This window comes from Capricornis sumatraensis, unplaced genomic scaffold (assembly GCF_032405125.1).
Source record: "Capricornis sumatraensis isolate serow.1 unplaced genomic scaffold, serow.2 scaffold3, whole genome shotgun sequence".
In the NCBI taxonomy this organism is placed as follows: Eukaryota; Metazoa; Chordata; class Mammalia; order Artiodactyla; family Bovidae; genus Capricornis; species Capricornis sumatraensis.
Genome location: NW_027184614.1, coordinates 2,894,458 through 2,910,200, shown reverse-complemented (window position 1 = coordinate 2,910,200; position 15,743 = coordinate 2,894,458).

The window sequence follows — 15,743 nt, the reverse complement described above, 5'->3', positions numbered from 1 at the left end:
CCGAGGATTCCTCTCAGGGGCTGACATGGATCTTTGGGTACTTCTGGAGTCTCCCCATGGGAGTATGGCCTCGTCTCGAGTGGGGGCATGCACGTGCGCTTTCCTTCCAGGCTGTAGCAGCAATATCACGCTTCCCGTGGCGTGGATCAAAGGATCTGTGGTTTTCCCTCGAGGCTTTCCCTCGAGGCTTTCCCACAGGGCTGTCCCACGTGCCACCGTGGTGTGAGTCGATCCTCGGCGTGAAAGATGATCCAGTGCAGGGCAAAGAGGTTCCTCTGGAATGGACTGAGACATCTGGGGGACTCTTGGAATGGTGGTTCGACCATGGAGTTCCCCTCGCCTTTCCTGTTGACAGTGCCTCCTCTTGAGATGCGACGGGAACGCCAGGAATTCTTTCCCGTTGAAAGCAGGGAAAGGATCCCTCATCTCGAGCTACGAGGGGGAAACGGGGCTCCTCTGGATGTGGGCGGGACCATCGTGCTTCCTCTCGAGTGGAGACGGGTGTGGCGGTGAACTTCTTGAGTTGCAGCAAGGGTGTGAAAGACCCTTTCGAAGTTCCAGAGGTTAGGTGTCATTAGTCTCCAGACGCCTCATCGGAAATAGGCCTCATCTCGCCTGGAAGGGGGAACTTCCTGGAATTTCTCGAGTTGTGGCAGGTGTTCTCGAGTTACGACGGGGACCTCAGGGACCCGCCCTGGTGGCCTCAGGAGAGGCCAGTCCCCATGCGAGTTGCTAGGGGGCCTCTCGGGATTCCTCTCCCGTCGATACCGGGGCAAAAACCTTGTGTGGAGTCAGGGCCGGAACCGAGGATTCCTCTCAGGGGCTGACATGGATCTTTGGGTACTTCTGGAGTCTCCCCAGGGGAGTCAGGCCTCGTCTCGAGTCGGGGCATGCACGTGCACTTTCCTTCCAGGCTGTAGCATCAATGTCACGCTTCCCGTGGCGTGGATCAAAGGATCTGTGGTTTTCCCTCGAGGCTTTCCCTCGAGGCTTTCCCACAGGGCTGTCCCACGTGCCACCGTGGTGTGAGTCGATCCTCGGCGTGAAAGATGAGCCAGTGCAGGGCAAAGAGGTTCCTCTGGAATGGACTGAGACATCTGGGGGACTCTTGGAATGGTTGTACGACCATGGAGTTCCTCTCGCCTTTCCTGTTGAGGGTGCCTCCGCTTGAGATGCGACGGGAACGCCGGGAATTCTTTCCCGTTGAAAGCAGGGAAAGGATCGCTCATTTCAAGCTAGGAGGGGGAAACGGGGCTCCTCTGGATGTGGGCGGGACGATCGTGCTTCCTCTAGAGTGGAGACGGGTATGGCGGTGAAATTCTTGAGTTGCAGCAAGGTTGTGAAAGACCCTTTCGAAGTTCCAGAGTTTAGGTGTCATTAGTCTCCAGACGCCTCATCGGAAATAGGCCTCATCTCGCCTTGAAGGGAGAACTTCCTGGATTTTCTCGAGTTGTGGCAGGTGTTCTCGAGTTACGACGGGGACGTCAGGGACCCGCCCTGGTGGCCTCAGGAGAGGCCAGTCCCCATGCGAGTTGCTAGGGGCCCTCTCGGGATTCCTCTCCCGTCGATACTGGGGCCAAAAACCTTGTGTGGTGTCAAGGCCGGAACCGAGGATTTCTCTCAGGGGCTGACATGGATCTTTGGGTACTTCTGGAGTCTCCCCAGGGGAGTCAGGCCTTGTCTCGAGTCGGGGTATGCACGTGCGCTTTCCTTCCAGGCTGTAGCAGCAATGTCACGCTTCCCGTGGCGTGGATCAAAGGATCTGTGGTTTTCCCTCGAGGCTTTCCCTCGAGGCTTTCCCACAGGGCTGTCCCACGTGCCACCGTGGTGTGAGTCGATCCTCGGCGTGAAAGATGAGCCAGTGTAGGGCAAAGAGCTTCCTCTGGAATGGACTGAGACATCTGGGGGACTCTTGGAATGGTGGTACGACCATGGAGTTCCTCTCGCCTTTCCTGTTGAGAGTGTCTCCTCTTGAGATGCGACGGGAACGCCGGGAATTCTTTCCCGTTGAAAGCAGGGAAAGGATCCCTCATCTCGAGCTACGAGGGGAAACGGGGCTCCTCTGGATGTGGGCGGGACTATCGTGCTTCCTCTCGAGTGGAGACGGGTATGGCGGTGAACTTCTTGAGTTGCAGCAAGGGTGTGAAAGACCCTTTCGAAGTTCCAGAGGTTAGGTGTCATTAGTCTCCAGACGCCTCATCGGAAATAGGCCTCATCTCGCCTGGAAGGGAGAACTTCCTGGATTTTCTCGAGTTTCGGCAGGTGTTCTCGAGTTACGACGGGGACCTCAGGGACCCGCCCTGGTGGCCTCAGAAGAGGCCAGTCCCCATGCGAGTTGCTAGGGGGCCTCTCGGTATTCCTCTCCCATCGATACCGGGGCCAAAAACCTTGTGTGGAGTTAGGGCCGCAACCGAGGATTCCTTTCAGTGGCTGATATGGATCTTTGGGTACTTCTGGAGTCTCGATAGGGGAGACAGGCCTCATCTCGAATGGGGGCATGCACGTGCGCTTTCCTTCCAGGCTGTAGCAGCAATGTCACGCTTCCCATCGCGTGGATCAAAGGATCTGTGGTTTTCCCTCGAGGCTTTCCCACAGGGCTGTCCCACGTGCCACCGTGGTGTGAGTCGATCCTCGGCGTGAAAGATGAGCCAGTGCAGGGCAAAGAGGTTCCTCTGGAATGGACTGAGACATCTGGGGGACTCTTGAAATGGTGGTACGACCATGCAGTTCCTCTCGCCTTTCTTGTTGAGAGTGCCTCCTCTTGAGATGCGACGGGAACGCCGGGAATTCTTTCCCGTTGAAAGCAGGGAAAGGATCCCACATCTCGAGCTACGAGGGGGAAACGGGGCTCCTCTGGATGTGGGCGGGACCATCGTGCTTCCTCTCGAGTGGAGACGGGTATGGCGGTGAACTTCTTGAGTTGCAGAAAGGGTGTGAAAGACCCTTTCGAAGTTCCAGATGTTAGGTGTCATTAGTCTCTAGACGCCTGATCGGAAATAGGCCTCATCTCGCCTGGAAGGGAGAACTTCCTGGATTTTCTCGAGTTGCGGCAGGTGTTCTCGAGTTACGACGGGGAAATCAGGGACCCGCCCTGGTGGCCTCAGGAGAGGCCAGTCCCCAGGCGAGTTGCTAGGGGGCCTCTGGGGATTCCTCTCCCGTCGATACCCGGGCCAAAAACCTTGTGTGGAGTCAGGGCCGCAACCGAGGATTCCTCTCACGGGCTGATATGGATCTTTGGGTACTTCTGGAGTCTCGCCAGGGGAGACAGGCCTCATCTCGAGTGGGGGCATGCACGTGAGCTTTCCTTCCAGGCTGTAGCAGCAATGTCACGCTTCCCGTCGCGTGGATCAAAGGATCTGTGGTTTTCCCTCGAGGCTTTCCCTCGAGGCTTTCCCACAGGGCTGTCCCACGTGCCACCGTGGTGTGAGTCGATCCTCGGCGTGAAAGATGAGCCAGTGCAGGGCAAAGAGGTTCCTCTGGAATGGACTGAGACATCTGGGGGACTCTTGGAATGGTGGTACGACCATGGAGTTCCTCTCGCCTTTCCTGTTGAGAGTGCCTCCTCTTGAGATGCGACGGGAACGCCGGGAATTCTTTCCCGTTGAAAGCAGGGAAAGGATCGCTCATCTCGAGCTAGGAAGGGGAAACGGGGCTCCTCTGGATGTGGGCGGGACCATCGTGCTTCCTCTAGAGTGGAGACGGGTATGGCGGTGAACTTCTTGAGTTGCAGCAAGGGTGTGAAAGGCCCTTTCGAAGTTCCAGAGTTTAGGTGTCATTAGTCTCCAGACGCCTCATCGGAAATAGGCCTCATCTCGCCTGGAAGGGAGAACTTCCTGGATTTTCTCGAGTTGTGGCAGGTGTTCTCGAGTTACGACGGGGACCTCAGGGACCCGCCCTGGTGGCCTCAGGAGAGGCCAGTCCCCATGCGAGTTGCTAGGGGCCCTCTCGGGATTCCTCTCCCGTCGATACTGGGGCCAAAAACCTTGTGTGGTGTCAAGGCCGGAACCGAGGATTTCTCTCAGGGGCTGACATGGATCTTTGGGTACTTCTGGAGTCTCCCCAGGGGAGTCAGGCCTTGTCTCGAGTCGGGGTATGCACGTGCGCTTTCCTTCCATGTTGTAGCAGCAATGTCCCGCTTCCCGTGGCGTGGATCAAAGGATCTGTGGTTTTCCCTCGAGGCTTTCCCTCGAGGCTTTCCCACAGGGCTGTCCCACGTGCCACCGTGGTGTGAGTCGATCCTCGGCGTGAAAGATGAGCCAGTGTAGGGCAAAGAGCTTCCTCTGGAATGGACTGAGACATCTGGGGGACTCTTGGAATGGTGGTACGACCATGGAGTTCCTCTCGCCTTTCCTGTTGAGAGTGCCTCCTCTTGAGATGCGACGGGAACGCCGGGAATTCTTTCCCGTTGAAAGCAGGGAAAGGATCCCACATCTCGAGCTACGAGGGGGAAACGGGGCTCCTCTGGATGTGGGCGGGACCATCGTGCTTCCTCTCGAGTGGAGACGGGTATGGCGGTGAACTTCTTGAGTTGCAGAAAGGGTGTGAAAGACCCTTTCGAAGTTCCAGATGTTAGGTGTCATTAGTCTCTAGACGCCTGATCGGAAATAGGCCTCATCTCGCCTGGAAGGGAGAACTTCCTGGATTTTCTCGAGTTGCGGCAGGTGTTCTCGAGTTACGACGGGGAAATCAGGGACCCGCCCTGGTGGCCTCAGGAGAGGCCAGTCCCCAGGCGAGTTGCTAGGGGGCCTCTGGGGATTCCTCTCCCGTCGATACCCGGGCCAAAAACCTTGTGTGGAGTCAGGGCCGCAACCGAGGATTCCTCTCACGGGCTGATATGGATCTTTGGGTACTTCTGGAGTCTCGCCAGGGGAGACAGGCCTCATCTCGAGTGGGGGCATGCACGTGCGCTTTCCTTCCAGGCTGTAGCAGCAATGTCACGCTTCCCGTCGCGTGGATCAAAGGATCTGTGGTTTTCCCTCGAGGCTTTCCCTCGAGGCTTTCCCACAGGGCTGTCCCACGTGCCACCGTGGTGTGAGTCGATCCTCGGCGTGAAAGATGAGCCAGTGCAGGGCAAAGAGGTTCCTCTGGAATGGACTGAGACATCTGGGGGACTCTTGGAATGGTGGTACGACCATGGAGTTCCTCTCGCCTTTCCTGTTGAGAGTGCCTCCTCTTGAGATGCGACGGGAACGCCGGGAATTCTTTCCCGTTGAAAGCAGGGAAAGGATCGCTCATCTCGAGCTAGGAAGGGGAAACGGGGCTCCTCTGGATGTGGGCGGGACCATCGTGCTTCCTCTAGAGTGGAGACGGGTATGGCGGTGAACTTCTTGAGTTGCAGCAAGGGTGTGAAAGGCCCTTTCGAAGTTCCAGAGTTTAGGTGTCATTAGTCTCCAGACGCCTCATCGGAAATAGGCCTCATCTCGCCTGGAAGGGAGAACTTCCTGGATTTTCTCGAGTTGTGGCAGGTGTTCTCGAGTTACGACGGGGACCTCAGGGACCCGCCCTGGTGGCCTCAGGAGAGGCCAGTCCCCATGCGAGTTGCTAGGGGCCCTCTCGGGATTCCTCTCCCGTCGATACTGGGGCCAAAAACCTTGTGTGGTGTCAAGGCCGGAACCGAGGATTTCTCTCAGGGGCTGACATGGATCTTTGGGTACTTCTGGAGTCTCCCCAGGGGAGTCAGGCCTTGTCTCGAGTCGGGGTATGCACGTGCGCTTTCCTTCCATGTTGTAGCAGCAATGTCCCGCTTCCCGTGGCGTGGATCAAAGGATCTGTGGTTTTCCCTCGAGGCTTTCCCTCGAGGCTTTCCCACAGGGCTGTCCCACGTGCCACCGTGGTGTGAGTCGATCCTCGGCGTGAAAGATGAGCCAGTGTAGGGCAAAGAGCTTCCTCTGGAATGGACTGAGACATCTGGGGGACTCTTGGAATGGTGGTACGACCATGGAGTTCCTCTCGCCTTTCCTGTTGAGAGTGTCTCCTCTTGAGATGCGACGGGAACGCCGGGAATTCTTTCCCGTTGAAAGCAGGGAAAGGATCCCTCATCTCGAGCTACGAGGGGAAACGGGGCTCCTCTGGATGTGGGCGGGACCATCGTGCTTCCTCTAGAGTGGAGACGGGTATGGCGGTGAACTTCTTGAGTTGCAGCAAGGGTGTGAAAAACCCTTTCGAAGTTCCAGAGGTTAGGTGTCATTAGTCTCCAGACGCCTCAACGGAAATAGGCCTCATCTCGCCTGGAAGGGAGAACTTCCTGGATTTTCTCGAGTTTCGGCAGGTGTTCTCGAGTTACGACGGGGACCTCAGGGACCCGCCCTGGTGGCCTCAGGAGAGGCCAGTCCCCATGCGAGTTGCTAGGGGGCCTCTCGGTATTCCTCTCCCATCGATACCGGGGCCAAAAACATTGTGTGGAGTTAGGGCCGCAACCGACGATTCCTTTCAGTGGCTGATATGGATCTTTGGGTACTTCTGGAGTCTCGCCAGGGGAGACAGGCCTCATCTCGAATGGGGGCATGCACGTGCGCTTTCCTTCCAGGCTGTAGCAGCAATGTCACGCTTCCCATCGCGTGGATCAAAGGATCTGTGGTTTTCCCTCGAGGCTTTCCCACAGGGCTGTCCCACGTGCCACCGTGGTGTGAGTCGATCCTCGGCGTGAAAGATGAGCCAGTGCAGGGCAAAGAGGTTCCTCTGGAATGGACTGAGACATCTGGGGGACTCTTGAAATGGTGGTACGACCATGCAGTTCCTCTCGCCTTTCTTGTTGAGAGTGCCTCCTCTTGAGATGCGACGGGAACGCCGGGAATTCTTTCCCGTTGAAAGCAGGGAAAGGATCCCACATCTCGAGCTACGAGGGGGAAACGGGGCTCCTCTGGATGTGGGCGGGACCATCGTGCTTCCTCTCGAGTGGAGACGGGTATGGCGGTGAACTTCTTGAGTTGCAGAAAGGGTGTGAAAGACCCTTTCGAAGTTCCAGATGTTAGGTGTCATTAGTCTCTAGACGCCTCATCGGAAATAGGCCTCATCTCGCCTGGAAGGGAGAACTTCCTGGATTTTCTCGAGTTGCGGCAGGTGTTCTCGAGTTACGACGGGGACCTCACGGACCCGCCCCGGTGGCCTCAGGAGAGGCCAGTCCCCATGCGAGTTGCTAGGGGCCCTCTCGGGATTCCTATCCCGTCGATACTGGGGCCAAATACCTTGTGTGGTGTCAAGGCCGGAACCGAGGATTTCTCTCAGGGGCTGACATGGATCATTGGGTACTTCTGGAGTCTCCCCAGGGGAGTCAGGCCTTGTCTCGAGTCGGGGCATGCACGTGCGCTTTCCTTCCAGGCTGTAGCAGCAATGTCACGCTTCCCGTCGCGTGGATCAAAGGATCTGTGGTATTCCCTCGAGGCTTTCCCTCGAGGCTTTCCCTCAGGGCTGACCCACGTGCCACCGTGGTGTGAGTCGATCCTCGGCGTGAAAGATGAGCCAGTGTAGGGCAAAGAGCTTCCTCTGGAATGGACTGAGACATCTGGGGGACTCTTGGAATGGTGGTACGACCATGGAGTTCCTCTCGCCTTTCCTGTTGAGAGTGCCTCCGCTTGAGATGTGACGGGAACGCCGGGAATTCTTTCCCATTGAAAGCAGGGAAAGGATTCCTCATCTCGAGCTACGAGGGGGAAAGGGGGCTCCTCTGGATGTGGGCGGGACGATCGTGCTTCCTCTCGAGTGGAGACGGGTATGGCGGTGAACTTCTTGAGTTGCAGCAAGGGTGTGAAAGACCCTTTCGAAGTTCCAGAGGTTAGGTGTCATTAGTCTCCAGACGCCTCATCGGAAATAGGCCTCATCTCGCCTGGAAGGGAGAACTTCCTGGATTTTCTCGAGTTGCAGCAGGTGTTCTCGAGTTACGACGGGGACCTCAGGGACCCGCCCTGGTGGCCTCAGGAGAGGCCAGTCCCCATGCGAGTTGCTAGGGGGCCTCTCGGGATTCCTCTCCCGTCGATACCGGGGCCAAAAACCTTGTGTGGTGTCACGGCCGGAACCGAGGATTTCTCTCAGGGGCTGACATGGATCTTTGGGTACTTCTGGAGTCTCGCCAGGGGAGTCAGGCCTTGTCTCGAGTCGGGGCATGCACGTGCGCTTTCCTTCCAGGCTGTAGCAGCAATGTCACGCTTCCCGTCGCGTGGATCAAAGGATCTGTGGTTTTCCCTCGAGGCTTTCCCTCGAGGCTTTCCCACAGGGCTGTCCCACGTGCCACCGTGGTGTGAGTCGATCCTCGGCGTGAAAGATGAGCCAGTGTAGGGCAAAGAGCTTCCTCTGGAATGGACTGAGACATCTGGGGGACTCTTGGAATGGTGGTACGACCATGGAGTTCCTCTCGCCTTTCCTGTTGAGAGTGCCTCCTCTTGAGATGCGACGGGAACACCGGGAATTCTTTCCCATTGAAAGCAGGGAAAGGATTCCTCATCTCGAGCTACGAGGGGGAAACGGGGCTCCTCTGGATGTGGGCGGGACGATCGTGCTTCCTCTCGAGTGGAGACGGGTATGGCGGTGAACTTCTTGAGTTGCAGCAAGGGTGTGAAAGACCCTTTCGAAGTTCCAGAGGTTAGGTGTCATTAGTCTCCAGACGCCTCATCGGAAATAGGCCTCATCTCGCCTGGAAGAGAGAACTTCCTGGATTTTCTCGAGTTGCGGCAGGTGTTCTCGAGTTACGACGGGGACCTCAGGGACCCGCCCTGGTGGCCTCAGGAGAGGCCAGTCCCCATGCGACTTGCTAGGGGGCCTCTCGGAATTCCTCTCCCGTCGATACCGGGGCAACAACCTTGTGTGGAGTCAGGGCCGGAACCGAGGATTCCTCTCAGGGGCTGACATGGATCTTTGGGTACTTCTGGAGTCTCCCCAGGGGAGTCAGGCCTCGTCTCGAGTCGGGGCATGCACGTGCACTTTCCTTCCAGGCTGTAGCAGCAATGTCACGCTTCCCGTGGCGTGGATCAAAGGATCTGTGGTTTTCCCTCTAGGCTTTCCCTCGAGGCTTTCCCACAGGGCTGTCCCACGTGCCACCGTGGTGTGAGTCGATCCTCGGCGTGAAAGATGAGCCAGTGCAGGGCAAAGAGGTTCCTCTGAAATGGACTGAGACATCTGGGGGACTCTTGGAATGGTGGTACGACCATGGAGTTCCTCTCGCCTTTCCTGTTGAGAGTGCCTCCTCTTGAGATGCGACGGGAACGCCGGGAATTCTTTCCCGTTGAAAGCAGGGAAAGGATCGCTCATCTCGAGCTAGGAGGGGGAAACGGGGCTCCTCTAGATGTGGGCGGGACCATCGTGCTTCCTCTAGAGTGGAGACGGGTATGGCGGTGAACTTCTTGAGTTGCAGCAAGGGTGTGAAAGACCCTTTCGAAGTTCCAGAGGTTAGGTGTCATTAGTCTCCAGACGCCTCATCGGAAATAGGCCTCATCTCGCCTGGAAGGGAGAACTTCCTGGATTTTCTCGAGTTGCGGCAGGTGTTCTCGAGTTACGACGGGGACCTCAGGGACCCGCCCTGGTGGCCTCAGGAGAGGCCAGTCCCCATGCGAGTTGCTAGGGGGCCTCTCGGGATTCCTCTCCCGTCGATACCGGGGCCAAAAACCTTGTGTGGAATCACGGCCGGAACCGAGGATTCCTCTCAGGGGCTGACATGGATCTTTGGGTACTTCTGGAGTCTCCCCATGGGAGTATGGCCTCGTCTCGAGTGGGGGCATGCACGTGCGCTTTCCTTCCAGGCTGTAGCAGCAATGTCACGCTTCCCGTAGCGTGGATCAAAGGATCTGTGGTTTTCCCTCGAGGCTTTCCCTCGAGGCTTTCCCACAGGGCTGTCCCACGTGCCACCGTGGTGTGAGTCGATCCTCGGCGTGAAAGATGAGCCAGTGCAGGGCAAAGAGGTTCCTCTGGAATGGACTGAGACATCTGGGGGACTCTTGGAATGGTGGTAAGACCATGGAGTTCCTCTCGCCTTTCCTGTTGAGAGTGCCTCCTCTTGAGATGCGACGGGAACGCCGGGAATTCTTTCCCGTTGAAAGCAGGGAAAGGATCGCTCATCTCGAGCTAGGAGGGGGAAAGGGGGCTCCTCTGGATGTGGGCGGGACGATCGTGCTTCCTCTCGAGTGGAGACGGGTATGGCGGTGAACTTCTTGAGTTGCAGCAAGGGTGTGAAAGACCCTTTCGAAGTTCCAGAGGTTAGGTGTCATTAGTCTCCTGACGCCTCATCGGAAATAGGCCTCATCTCGCCTGGAAGGGAGAACTTCCTGGATTTTCTCGAGTTGCGGCAGGTGTTCTCGAGTTACGACGGGGACCTCAGGGAACCGCCCTGGTGGCCTCAGGAGAGGCCAGTCCCCATGCGAGTTGCTAGGGGGCCTCTCGGGATTCCTCTCCCGTCGATACCCGGGCCAAAAACCTTGTGTGGAGTCAGGGCCGGAACCGAGGATTCCTCTCACGGGCTAATATGGATCTTTGGGTACTTCTGGAGTCTCGCCAGGGGAGACAGGCCTCATCTCGAGTGGGGGCATGCACGTGCGCTTTCCTTCCAGGCTGTAGCAGCAATGTCACGCTTCCCGTCGCGTGGATCAAAGGATCTGTGGTTTTCCCTCGAGGCTTTCCCTCGAGGCTTTCCCACAGGGCTGTCCCACGTGCCACCGTGGTGTGAGTCGATCCTCGGCGTGAAAGATGAGCCAGTGCAGGGCAAAGAGGTTCCTCTGGAATGGACTGAGACATCTGGGGGACTCTTGGAATGGTGGTACGACCATGGAGTTCCTCTCGCCTTTTCTGTTGAGAGTGCCTCCTCTTGAGAAGCGACGGGAACGCCTGGAATTCTTTCCCGTTGAAAGCAGGGAAAGGATCGCTCATCTCGAGCTACGAGGGGGAAACGGGGCTCCTCTGGATGTGGGCGGGACCATCGTGCTTCCTCTAGAGTGGAGACGGGTATGGCGGTGAACTTCTTGAGTTGCAGCAAGGGTGTGAAAGACCCTTTCGAAGTTCCAGAGTTTAGGTGTCATTAGTCTCCAGACGCCTGATCGGAAATAGGCCTCATCTCGCCTGGAAGGGAGAACTTCCTGAATTTTCTCGAGTTGCGGCAGGTGTTCTCGAGTTACGACGGGGACCTCAGGGACCCGCCCTGGTGGCCTCAGGAGAGGCCAGTCCCCATGCGAGTTGCTAGGGGGCCTCTCGGGATTACTCTCCCGTCGATACCGGGGCCAAAAACCTTGTGTGGAGTCAGGGCCGGAACCGAGGATTCCTCTCAGGGGCTGACATGGATCTTTGGGTACTTCTGGAGTCTCCCCAGGGGAGTCAGGCCTCGTCTCGTGTCGGGGCATGCACGTGCACTTTCCTTCCAGGCTGTAGCAGCAATGTCACGCTTCCCGTGGCGTGGATCAAAGGATCTGTGGTTTTCCCTCGAGGCTTTCCCTCGAGGCTTTCCCACAGGGCTGTCCCACGTGCCACCGTGGTGTGAGTCGATCCTCGGCGTGAAAGATGAGCCAGTGCAGGGCAAAGAGGTTCCTCTGAAATGGACTGAGACATCTGGGGGACTCTTCGAATGGTGATACGACCATGGAGTTCCTCTCGCCTTTCCTGTTGAGAGTGCCTCCTCTTGAGATGCGACGGGAACGCCGGGAATTCTTTCCCGTTGAAAGCAGGGAAAGGATCGCTCATCTCGAGCTAGGAGGGGGAAACGGGGCTCCTCTGGATGTGGGCGGGACCATCGTGCTTCCTCTAGAGTGGAGACGGGTATGGCGGTGAACTTCTTGAGTTGCAGCAAGGGTGTGAAAGACCCTTTCGAAGTTCCAGAGGTTAGGTGTCATTAGTCTCCAGACGCCTCATCGGAAATAGGCCTCATCTCGCCTGGAAGGGAGAACTTCCTGGATTTTCTCGAGTTGCGGCAGGTGTTCTCGAGTTACGACGGGGACCTCAGGGACCCGCCCTGGTGGCCTCAGGAGAGGCCAGTCCCCATGCGAGTTGCTAGGGGGCCTCTCGGGATTCCTCTCCCGTCGATACCGGGGCCAAAAACCTTGTGTGGAGTCACGGCCGGAACCGAGGATTCCTCTCAGGGGCTGACATGGATCTTTGGGTACTTCTGGAGTCTCCCCATGGGAGTATGGCCTCGTCTCGAGTGGGGGCATGCACGTGCGCTTTCCTTCCAGGCTGTAGCAGCAATGTCATGCTTCCCGTGGCGTGGATCAAAGGATCTGTGGTTTTCCCTCGAGGCTTTCCCTCGAGGCTTTCCCACAGGGCTGTCCCACGTGCCACCGTGGTGTGAGTCGATCCTCGGCGTGAAAGATGAGCCAGTGCAGGGCAACGAGGTTCCTCTGGAATGGACTGAGACATCTGGGGGACTCTTGGAATGGTGGTAAGACCATGGAGTTCCTCTCGCCTTTCCTGTTGAGAGTGCCTCCTCTTGAGATGCGACGGGAACGCCGGGAATTCTTTCCCGTTGAAAGCAGGGAAAGGATCGCTCATCTCGAGCTAGGAGGGGGAAAGGGGGCTCCTCTGGATGTGGGCGGGACGATCGTGCTTCCTCTCGAGTGGAGACGGGTATGGCGGTGAACTTCTTGAGTTGCAGCAAGGGTGTGAAAGACCCTTTCGACGTTCCAGAGTTTAGGTGTCATTAGTCTCCAGACGCCTCATCGGAAATAGGACTCATCTCGCCTGGAAGGGAGAACTTCCTGGATTTTCTCGAGTTGCGGCAGGTGTTCTCGAGTTACGACGGGGACATCAGGGACCCGCCCTGGTGGCCTCAGGAGAGGCCAGTCCCCCGGCGAGTTGCTAGGGGGCCTCTCGGGATTCCTCTCCCGTCGATACCGGGGCCAAAATCCTTGTGTGGAGTCAGGGCCGGAACCGAGGATTCCTCTCAGGGGCTGACATGGATCTTTGGGTACTTCTGGAGTCTCCCCAGGGGAGTCAGGCCTCGTCTCGTGTCAGGGCATGCACGTGCGCTTTCCTTCCAGGCTGTAGCAGCAATGTGACGCTTCCCGTGGCGTGGATCAAAGGATCTGTGGTTTTCCCTCGAGGCTTTCCCTCGAGGCTTTCCCACAGGGCTGTCCCACGTGCCACCGTGGTGTGAGTCGATCCTCGGCGTGAAAGATGAGCCAGTGCAGGGCAAAGAGGTTCCTCTGAAATTGACTGAGACATCTGGGGGACTCTTGGAATGGTGGTACGACCATGGAGTTCCTCTCGCCTTTCCTGTTGAGAGTGCCTCCTCTTGAGATGCGACGGGAACGCCGGGAATTCTTTCCCGTTGAAAGCAGGGAAAGGATCGCTCATCTCGAGCTAGGAGGGGGAAACGGGGCTCCTCTGGATGTGGGCGGGACCATCGTGCTTCCTCTAGAGTGGAGACGGGTATGGCGGTGAACTTCTTGAGTTGCAGCAAGGGTGTGAAAGACCCTTTCGAAGTTCCAGAGGTTAGGTGTCATTAGTCTCCAGACGCCTCATCGGAAATAGGCCTCATCTCGCCTGGAAGGGAGAACTTCCTGGATTTTCTCGAGTTGCGGCAGGTGTTCTCGAGTTACGACGGGGACCTCAGGGACCCGCCCTGGTGGCCTCAGGAGAGGCCAGTCCCCATGCGAGTTGCTAGGGGGCCTCTCAGGATTCCTCTCCCGTCGATACCGGGGCCAAAAACCTTGTGTGGAGTCACGGCCGGAACCGAGGATTCCTCTCAGGGGCTGACATGGATCTTTGGGTACTTCTGGAGTCTCCCCATGGGAGTATGGCCTCGTCTCGAGTGGGGGCATGCACGTGCGCTTTCCTTCCAGGCTGTAGCAGCAATATCACGCTTCCCGTGGCGTGGATCAAAGGATCTGTGGTTTTCCCTCGAGGCTTTCCCTCGAGGCTTTCCCACAGGGCTGTCCCACGTGCCACCGTGGTGTGAGTCGATCCTCGGCGTGAAAGATGATCCAGTGCAGGGCAAAGAGGTTCCTCTGGAATGGACTGAGACATCTGGGGGACTCTTGGAATGGTGGTTCGACCATGGAGTTCCCCTCGCCTTTCCTGTTGACAGTGCCTCCTCTTGAGATGCGACGGGAACGCCAGGAATTCTTTCCCGTTGAAAGCAGGGAAAGGATCCCTCATCTCGAGCTACGAGGGGGAAACGGGGCTCCTCTGGATGTGGGCGGGACCATCGTGCTTCCTCTCGAGTGGAGACGGGTGTGGCGGTGAACTTCTTGAGTTGCAGCAAGGGTGTGAAAGACCCTTTCGAAGTTCCAGAGGTTAGGTGTCATTAGTCTCCAGACGCCTCATCGGAAATAGGCCTCATCTCGCCTGGAAGGGGGAACTTCCTGGAATTTCTCGAGTTGTGGCAGGTGTTCTCGAGTTACGACGGGGACCTCAGGGACCCGCCCTGGTGGCCTCAGGAGAGGCCAGTCCCCATGCGAGTTGCTAGGGGGCCTCTCGGGATTCCTCTCCCGTCGATACCGGGGCAAAAACCTTGTGTGGAGTCAGGGCCGGAACCGAGGATTCCTCTCAGGGGCTGACATGGATCTTTGGGTACTTCTGGAGTCTCCCCAGGGGAGTCAGGCCTCGTCTCGAGTCGGGGCATGCACGTGCACTTTCCTTCCAGGCTGTAGCATCAATGTCACGCTTCCCGTCGCGTGGATCAAAGGATCTGTGGTTTTCCCTCGAGGCTTTCCCTCGAGGCTTTCCCACAGGGCTGTCCCACGTGCCACCGTGGTGTGAGTCGATCCTCGGCGTGAAAGATGAGCCAGTGCAGGGCAAAGAGGTTCCTCTGGAATGGACTGAGACATCTGGGGGACTCTTGGAATGGTTGTACGACCATGGAGTTCCTCTCGCCTTTCCTGTTGAGGGTGCCTCCGCTTGAGATGCGACGGGAACGCCGGGAATTCTTTCCCGTTGAAAGCAGGGAAAGGATCGCTCATTTCAAGCTAGGAGGGGGAAACGGGGCTCCTCTGGATGTGGGCGGGACGATCGTGCTTCCTCTAGAGTGGAGACGGGTATGGCGGTGAAATTCTTGAGTTGCAGCAAGGTTGTGAAAGACCCTTTCGAAGTTCCAGAGTTTAGGTGTCATTAGTCTCCAGACGCCTCATCGGAAATAGGCCTCATCTCGCCTTGAAGGGAGAACTTCCTGGATTTTCTCGAGTTGTGGCAGGTGTTCTCGAGTTACGACGGGGAAGTCAGGGACCCGCCCTGGTGGCCTCAGGAGAGGCCAGTCCCCATGCGAGTTGCTAGGGGCCCTCTCGGGATTCCTCTCCCGTCGATACTGGGGCCAAAAACCTTGTGTGGTGTCAAGGCCGGAACCGAGGATTTCTCTCAGGGGCTGACATGGATCTTTGGGTACTTCTGGAGTCTCCCCAGGGGAGTCAGGCCTTGTCTCGAGTCGGGGTATGCACGTGCGCTTTCCTTCCAGGCTGTAGCAGCAATGTCACGCTTCCCGTGGCGTGGATCAAAGGATCTGTGGTTTTCCCTCGAGGCTTTCCCTCGAGGCTTTCCCACAGGGCTGTCCCACGTGCCACCGTGGTGTGAGTCGATCCTCGGCGTGAAAGATGAGCCAGTGTAGGGCAAAGAGCTTCCTCTGGAATGGACTGAGACATCTGGGGGACTCTTGGAATGGTGGTACGACCATGGAGTTCCTCTCGCCTTTCCTGTTGAGAGTGTCTCCTCTTGAGATGCGACGGGAACGCCGGGAATTCTTTCCCGTTGAAAGCAGGGAAAGGATCCCTCATCTCGAGCTACGAGGGGAAACGGGGCTCCTCTGGATGTGGGCGGGACTATCGTGCTTCCTCTCGAGTGGAGAC